The sequence below is a fragment of the Apis dorsata genome, unplaced genomic scaffold, assembly GCF_000469605.1.
Source record: "Apis dorsata unplaced genomic scaffold, Apis dorsata 1.3 scaffold_598, whole genome shotgun sequence".
Classification (NCBI taxonomy): Eukaryota; Metazoa; Arthropoda; class Insecta; order Hymenoptera; family Apidae; genus Apis; species Apis dorsata.
In genome coordinates, this window is record NW_006263802.1 from 458,755 (window position 1) to 467,176 (window position 8,422).

Below are 8,422 nucleotides of genomic sequence, written 5' to 3' on the forward strand. Positions count from 1 at the left end.
GAGGGAGAGTTTTACCCGGTTGTCGATCGGGTTCTTACATTGTTCTCTTCCCCTCCTCTCCCTCACTGGCGCCCTGTTTGAAACCGAGAATGAGCAAATCGTTGTGTATATACAATCCGTGTATGTGTGTGTAGTGAGGATCGAGCGGATGATTGAATTCGCTCGATGGAACCGTGGTTGGACCCCGCCAATTTCCGGCCTGTTGTTTTTATTAAGTTGCCGCTCGTGCCGTTCGGTTCAAGCGTTGGCACGCGCTTATGTTCATTCAATGGTTCGCCATCGGTTATGCATATGGGCGAATTTCGCGAATTTCGAGGGATCGATCGATTAGCGCTTGTATCATTCGCGTTCATTGGGATTATTTTTCTGTTCGAGAAGGCGGGCTTTTTTTACATTTGGAATAATAGTAATGGAAAACAATAAGTGGATTCTTTTTTTTGGAATTTTAATGGATAATTCTCGATGATCGCGATTGTGATTTTTTTAGCAATTCGAAGTGAACTTTATGTACACGAGATTTTTCTTTTGTTGTGATACGTGTTTCATATTCGTGTGATATTGATATATATATTGATATATGATATTGATAGTAAGTTGAAAAAATGGAATTCATTAGAAATTAAGAAGAGATATATATATCATACTGATTTGTATTATTTATTATTTTAATAAATATTATATGTATACATATGTATAACTATGATCGATAATTTTTAGTTTTTAGAGATTATTGAGAATTGATTCTGTTATTCTGCATACTTCTTTATTTTTAACAATATTATAATATTTGTACGATAGTATAATTTTAAATAAATATATTGTATTATCATATTATGTCCGTGTACTTTATATCTCATATGCTTTTCATTGAATAAATGTACTTTACATTTGAATTGGAACAACAGATTGTTCTGTATATATTTACAAGCTAAATCTACAATCTCACCGAGAGCTCTTTTATTCGTCAGCCTATCTGACTACGATATTTATTTGCAAACCGTTTCGTGCACTTTTCTCAAAGATGTCATTTCTACATATTTCATTCATTTTGCGAATAATTTCGTAAGTCGTTCCAGGTCAATCCCTTCGTTTTTGAAAATTAAAAATCTCGAAACAATTTTTAATTTCATCCACGAGATCTATTCATGATTTTTACTAGAATAATATCTCATTAGTTATGTTTCTCTTGGGTATTTAATAAAATAATAAATAAATATTTTGATTATTATGATTCGCATTAATAAAAGATACTTTTTTTCGTTATATGCAAATGAAAACGTGATGTTCATATGGAATCACAGTTTTACAGTATGTGATAATTCCATCGCCACGGGAAAATAAGCTATCCGCGAGAGGATAAATAAGCGAAAGAAGTAATAAGATTCTCTTCTTCTTTGAAAGAATTACTTTCTCGCCAACCTAATAAGCTGGGAATAAGTAAAAATGGAATTCTAATTATTCAAGGGAAGGGGTTCGAGAAAAACGAAATTATTCCCAACTAATTACATCGGGCTCCTTCCAATCCCTCTTTTTCTTGCATCTACCTTCCTTCGGCCTTCCTTCTTCTTTTCCGATCCATTCCTAATGAAAGGTCCTTTTCATTAACTCGAGCGAAGTAAGCGAACTAACTCCATACGGTTAAAAAAAACCGCAGGATTCAGGAAATATTCTCGCGAATTTTGTTGAAGATTAATAAAGAAACTTTTGTTTTAAACAATTTTATTTTTATTATTATTATTATTCTTCGCTGGCAAATCTCGAGTTATAAAACGAGATAATGAAATATAAAATAATGAATATAACAACGTTACTCGACATTAATAATCGTGTAAATTGTTTTTAAAAGAGGAAAAGGATACCAACAATTGATATACATAATAATGGAATCATTCTTAAACAGAAAAGATAAATCTAAAATCTTTTTGCATATCGATATATTAGAAGAAATCTTAATCAATTGGAGAGGTTAAATTATCATGGATCAAAGATTACAAATATACGACAAATTTTGAGTTCAAACATTAAAATTTAAAATTTAATCGATATCTAAATTTGTTCTTCTTGTTATCATAATCATAAATCTTAATAATCCATAGTTAACTATATTTAAGATTTTATCGATTTTTAATAATCTCATTGACATTAGGATAGATAACTTACTATATTTATATACCTGTCATCGTTTGTTTTAATTGTAAAAGTAATCGTTGTTGAAAGTAATCAGCCTATTTGATCAACCCCAAATTGTTTGATAATTATTAATTAAACTCATAATTCTTCGAAGACTTCGAATAAAATTTCAAAAAGAGTTTATCAATGCGCACTTTCCTTATTTTTTTGAATAATTTATCCGCATATTTATATTCTCTTTCAGAAGAAATCGTCCCCCAATTTCCCTCCCTCTTAACCCGTGCCGCGCCTCGATTCCTTCGATATTTTTGCCAAGTGAATTTCGATCAAAGGGAAAAATTTTAAACAGATTCGATACATGGATCGACTAGTCACCGTTTGAGAAACGGATATTCGATTATTCGTATGATTTATTCCGTCGTTGCCTCGCTACGTACGTACGTCACGTCCAATGGAAAGGAACAACTAATTCCTCCGGGGGGGAAATGTGCTTTTGATAGTTGAAGCGTGTACTTCTTGCGAGAGGGAGGGAGGGAGGGAAAAAAATGAATTTTGATTTGTTGGCCAACAGTGGGAATGCAACGGTATCAGGGAGATATTAAACTAAGGCTCCTGTATAATAGCATTGCGCTCGATCAAAAGGGGGTCGCGGTATTGTTTTGGATAAGAGACATCTGGGTGTACAGGGCCTCCTCCTCCTCCTCCACGTGCATTTTTATAAAGAGATTTTTGCCGTTTGTTTCTTCTTCGTTTCTTTAAAGTGCTTTCCATGCTTCGAGTAAACAAAAGAAATTGGGATAGAGAAAGGGTGATTTCCATATCGCGTGTTATTAGAGATATTTTTCCCGTGGAATCGTGGAAGATGAAATTTTAACGTGGATATGAATAATTCTTTATGACCTCATATTCATGGATTGATTGAGAAAATATTTTTTTTAATCATTATTGTGCGATAAATGATACGATTTTCGATTTCTTTTTCTCATTTATCCTTTATTATCTTTGACAGAAGAAAATGTTAATTCGTTCAACGGATAGTGATAATCGAAGTAATCACGTTAATAGTAGATTCTATCTAATATGAAAAATATTTTGAAAATTCGTAACTATTTCGCAATCACTTTTTAATGGTTTAAAGGATAAATTACTTGGAAGCATGAAATAGACGAGGATTGTAATGCAAGAAATTTTAATCTCGCATAACTCGAATACATGATTCAATTGAAATGCTCAATGGAGAAGGAGCATTTAGTTCAATCAATTAGTTCCTGCAATCTAATATCTAGTCCACCTCCTAATACTATAATCTAGTCTAATATCACGTGCATGTTATCTGCTACTATATATATATATCTGATATATCTGCTATAATATCACGTACGTTTTATTGATTAGAATCACATTAAAGCCCCTCGACATTAAAACCTTAATATCCAGCTGAGAAAAAGGAATTAGTACTTGATTTCCTTCCAACCTATTTTCTCCCTATTACTTTATAACACCTATCCATCTCTCCTTATTTATTGATCATCGAATCAAGAAAAATAAAAATAGAAAAATAGAAATATCCAATTTCTTTATTTCAATTTATTTCAAACTGTTAAGAATATTATTATATCCCCTACGCACAAAATATCCTCCCTTAATCCTTCACTGTGGAACAATCTGTTCGGTTTACAAACACCACCACCATCACCATCACACCACCCTCCCCCTCCCAACATATTTACACCACAACCACGCCAATTAAGGATTACCGTGTCACGAAGTATTACATCATACAACTAAATCGAAAGCCGCGTCGAAGGATTGGCCACGCTCGACAAAAGAGCTTCGATCAAAATTCTTCGATCGTTGTTCCAACGCTGTACCTCGCCCCGGCCATTAATCACCCCGAAGCGAGCACGCGGCTCGTAGGAAGGGGGTGTAAATACGAAGAGGTAATTAACGTGTCTAGACACCGTCTCATAATATCGTGTCAACGAATTTTCGAAGATCATTCAGGACGCGGCCTGGTGGTGGGAGGGGGATACAATGGGCGTGCTACGGAGGAAGAGCGCAAACTCGCGATCCAAACCGTTCGAGGATCAATACGAGCGACCAACGGTTCAACATTTTCCCGCTAACGAAATATGTTTCTCGTGCGGTTGCATCCTTCTTGATGATCTTTCGTCTGGATCCTGACGGTGAAAAATTACCTCGCCCTGCTACGTTCTTCTATATATATATATATATATATGGTTATATATATATATGTATATATAATGCAAGTACGAAATTTTTACGCGATCATTTGCGTGAAAATAAAAATATTGTTATTGTTATTGTGAGGGAAGAAGAGATTGGGCAAAGATATTTACATTGATTTGAGATATGGCAGATCTTTAGGCAGAAAATTAGGTTGTAATGTTTGGAATGGAACGAAATTTAATTGGAAATTTTGTTAGTTAATTTATATTTGATCCAATTGGGAATATCTGGAGATTATTTAAAATATTTATACATAAATTATATTATTTGCTGATTTAAAAAATAATATGATTTATAAAATAATATTGATAAAATGATCCAAAAAATAAAAGATGAGTACACAAATTATTAATATGTATATATGTGTACAATTATTTCAATCAAAATTATTATTAAATATTGTTCAAGATATTAAATTTTATTAAAAATAGGAAGAACATTTATGTCTTTAAAGATATTTCGAAATATATTTCAATATTTCATTTTTATATATATATTTTTATCAAATTACTAATTTTACAAAATAAAAAAATTTTTATTAAATTTAAACGTTTATCACGTATACATAATACGCAAAAATTTATTCAAAATGACTCTGGCAAAAAAAAACGTGTTCAATGCAAATGACAAAATTTGGATGATGCAATGCTCGGTCGAATGCATTTTATCGCGAGAAGCTTGTCTGAAACTTTTTCTTCGAGAAGACTTCTAAAAATCTAAGTAATTCCGCCTCGAGAATGTGATCCTTATCTTAATTAGAACGAAGGATAAAAATTTCGTCCCGGTGTGTATTCTCCATTTAGATTGGTTTAGATAAATTAACCCAAGGAGGTAAAACGTTTTCTAATAAAAAAATAAAAAAAAAAAAGGGGTAAATTACCGAGAAAACCGCGTATGATAACGATAGAAATTTTTTGAAATGGAAAACCTGACAAATGTTTATCTCGTGCCTGCTCGTGTAGAAATTCAATGGTTTTAATAAGTCTACAGTGAATAACCGTTTCAACATGCCAACACACTCGAAATGTTTTTTTCAAATACGATTTTCACGTTTCTTTAATTCATATAACAATGCACACGTATCGTGATTTTAAATTGTTGTTTAAACGTTAAACCATTGGATATTTATCGAAACGATTAAATATTTTTTAATGCTACGTTTATCAGCAGTTTCATAAAAATTGAAACGTTTGATTTTATTCTTCTTCCGTTATATTATATTTAATTTTTATTTTACTTTTTCTCCTAACAAAATTGCATTAAATCTTTCCAATTCGAAATATAAGTAAGGCGACATTTTAAAGTATTTCAAACCATCTCGATATAAAAATAATACATAAAAGGTTGATAATGTATAAATTTGATATTCAACGTAATATCCTCATCATTAACATCAAACGAATGAATAAAATTTAATCGATACTTTTAAATCAAACATTACAATATCGCAATTAATATTGTATTTTATTCTCGTGTACGTGCAGATAGATTATTTTTAGACAACGGGGATCAAATCTAATGATTTATCCCCGATTTTCTAATAAACGAATTACATTCGTATTCAAATTAGAATTTATCTTTAGAAACAATTTAACACTCGATAATGCAAAAAAAATTAGAGCCAAATCCAGTTACGACTAACGACGAGCCACCGCATGAAATATTATACTAATATTCTATGCACACGGAATATTAATACAAAATCGACACAAGGTAATCGATGCAACGATAAATCACGATAATTTACGATCCATCGTATCATCGTAAAACGAGGGACTGCATTTCAATAATGTCAAATCAGATACACAAAATGCACATTAATCATTTTTCATAATATTCGAATAAAATAATATCGATACGAGTTAAACGAGAGCATCAAATTTACAATCTTCAGAAACGTTAAAATTCAATAATCCTTATTCCATTATTGCACATCGAAGATTTATACTCGCCGTGATTTAGAAAGCATAGATTTATAAAATCTGATCCGTGTATATCTCGTTTGATTTTTCCACGCGTTACACGCAAGAATATATCTCGATCGAGGGGTGTCAAAGTGGTAGAAAAACCATCGTTGATCTATTTCCTTGTCTTCGATTCGCTCTCCGCCTATCTGTGTTTCTCTTATCTTTTTTCGACCACCATTACACGTATCTCTCCCTTTTCTCGAGATATTCTACTTATATGGCTTGTCGTTCTTTACGTAGCTAGATAGGATTGAATTTTTTTAGATTTTTTTTACGACAAAGGATATCGATAATTATGCCATCGATCGAGGAGGAAACGTGTTTGAGGCAGGTTTTTGCAATTTTTATAATGAAAATAATGAAAATTTTTGTATCTTTTGGAAAATATATGTATATTTTTACCTACGTTCTCCTTTTCTTCGGGTTCAGGGAAAAAAGCGAGTCAAAGGATTAAGTTTGCATAGAAATTTCCTTTAATTTTAATTTCAGATAAACGTAATGAGAGAGGATAAAAAGAAGAGCGAAGTGGTTTCCAATAACTCGGCCAATTCCATCTCCGTTTCGTATAAATATAGATAACATCGATGAGAGTATTACTTTGAATTAAATAAAAATGTACTTGTAATTTTCTTTAAGAATTTTAACGAGTCTTAAAAAGTTAGGATAATTGATAACTTTTTAAGGGATTACGTCATTTACATACATGCAATATAATTAAATTAGAATTTATCAGAAATAATATTAATTATATATAAATATAAATAAGATTATAATAGATAATATAATATTAAAATAATATAATGACGAAAAGTGAAAAATATTCATACCATTGTGAAGTGCATTTTCAATAATGATACCATAATGAAAATATGTATGAGATGCAAATGCGGTTGATCCATAAAGAATTACGAATGTCAACTTTTCGCATAATCGAGAACCCGCATTTTTATCCCTTAAAATTTTAATCGAGGAATGATCTAACGTTATTTTATACATTCATTAAAAATTTAAGAAGAATAATAAAAAAAAAAAAAAATTAGTATGAAAAGAACGTATAATATATTCATTCCTACATAAAATAACCTTAAAATTATCTATGTACGAAATTTTATTTATAACTTATACTTCATTTACGATTCTAAAATTGCCAAAAAAAAAAAAATTCTAAAATCTTATTAAATGAGATAAGCTCGAGTGTTAAAATTCTGCGTCAAAGATTGAACGTCAAATGGAGTCAAAGCGGTTAATAGACTGTAAGTTGACACGGTAGATTGACCCAAAACTGCGCTCTCGATTTGTCGAGCGTGCATTTCCGAATTAACAGATGTTCGTTCTCTGTAATGATCGCACACGTGTCTTCTTTGTGTTTGATCCGCGTCAGACGTAGAGGGCCATCCAACGTTTAACTTACCAGCATCGCGATTGCCCGTATCGCTCTTGTTCACCTAACGTGAAAACAAACTGAAATATCACGGCCACCCTGTATACACGAGGCTCAACCTCTTTTCCAACTGTTTCCTCGCTTCGTTGCACATTAGCATGCTTCTTTTTTGGTTCCCTGCTACTCTTGAACTCTTGTCTTTCCTCGACTCTTTCTCTCTCTCTCTGCACTGTTTTAAGTCCACTTCACCCCCTCTCCTTCCTCCCCTCCTTCTTTCTCTCCAACTCGCTCTCACCCTTTCCTTCCGAATCGTTCCACCATATTTATTCCACGTTCTTTTCCATGGTTTCTCCCCGTATTATTTTAATCCACATTCATCCTTTTCAATCCCTTCCTCTCTCTCTCTCTCTCCTTTCTTTCCATTTTGTTTATCGCACTCCGTTACCATTTCAATGTCCCCTCCCAAAACCTCGCCTTCTACCCAAAACTCTTCTTTCCCTTCTTTTTATTATTTTTTACACCATATTAAACCCGCGAATTTCCCTCGATCTCCTCTCATAACCATTCACAACGAATCTTCCTCCATGACGAATCTCTTCTCGTTACCTCCCTCCTTTTTCTCCAATTTCACGTCTCCTCTCGCAGCCACCCTTCGAAGTAACCGAAAAAAAGTAAGAAAAAAAAAAAAAAAAAA

General features: G+C 32.4%; 1 protein-coding gene across 1 annotated transcript in view; it reads right to left on the reverse strand.

Annotated features, from left to right (window-relative positions):
• Positions 1-8,422, reverse strand: part of LOC102680671 (leucine-rich repeat and immunoglobulin-like domain containing-NOGO receptor-interacting protein 4) — a 448,888-nt gene that overhangs the window by 233,806 nt on the left and 206,660 nt on the right. The window lies entirely within an intron of this gene.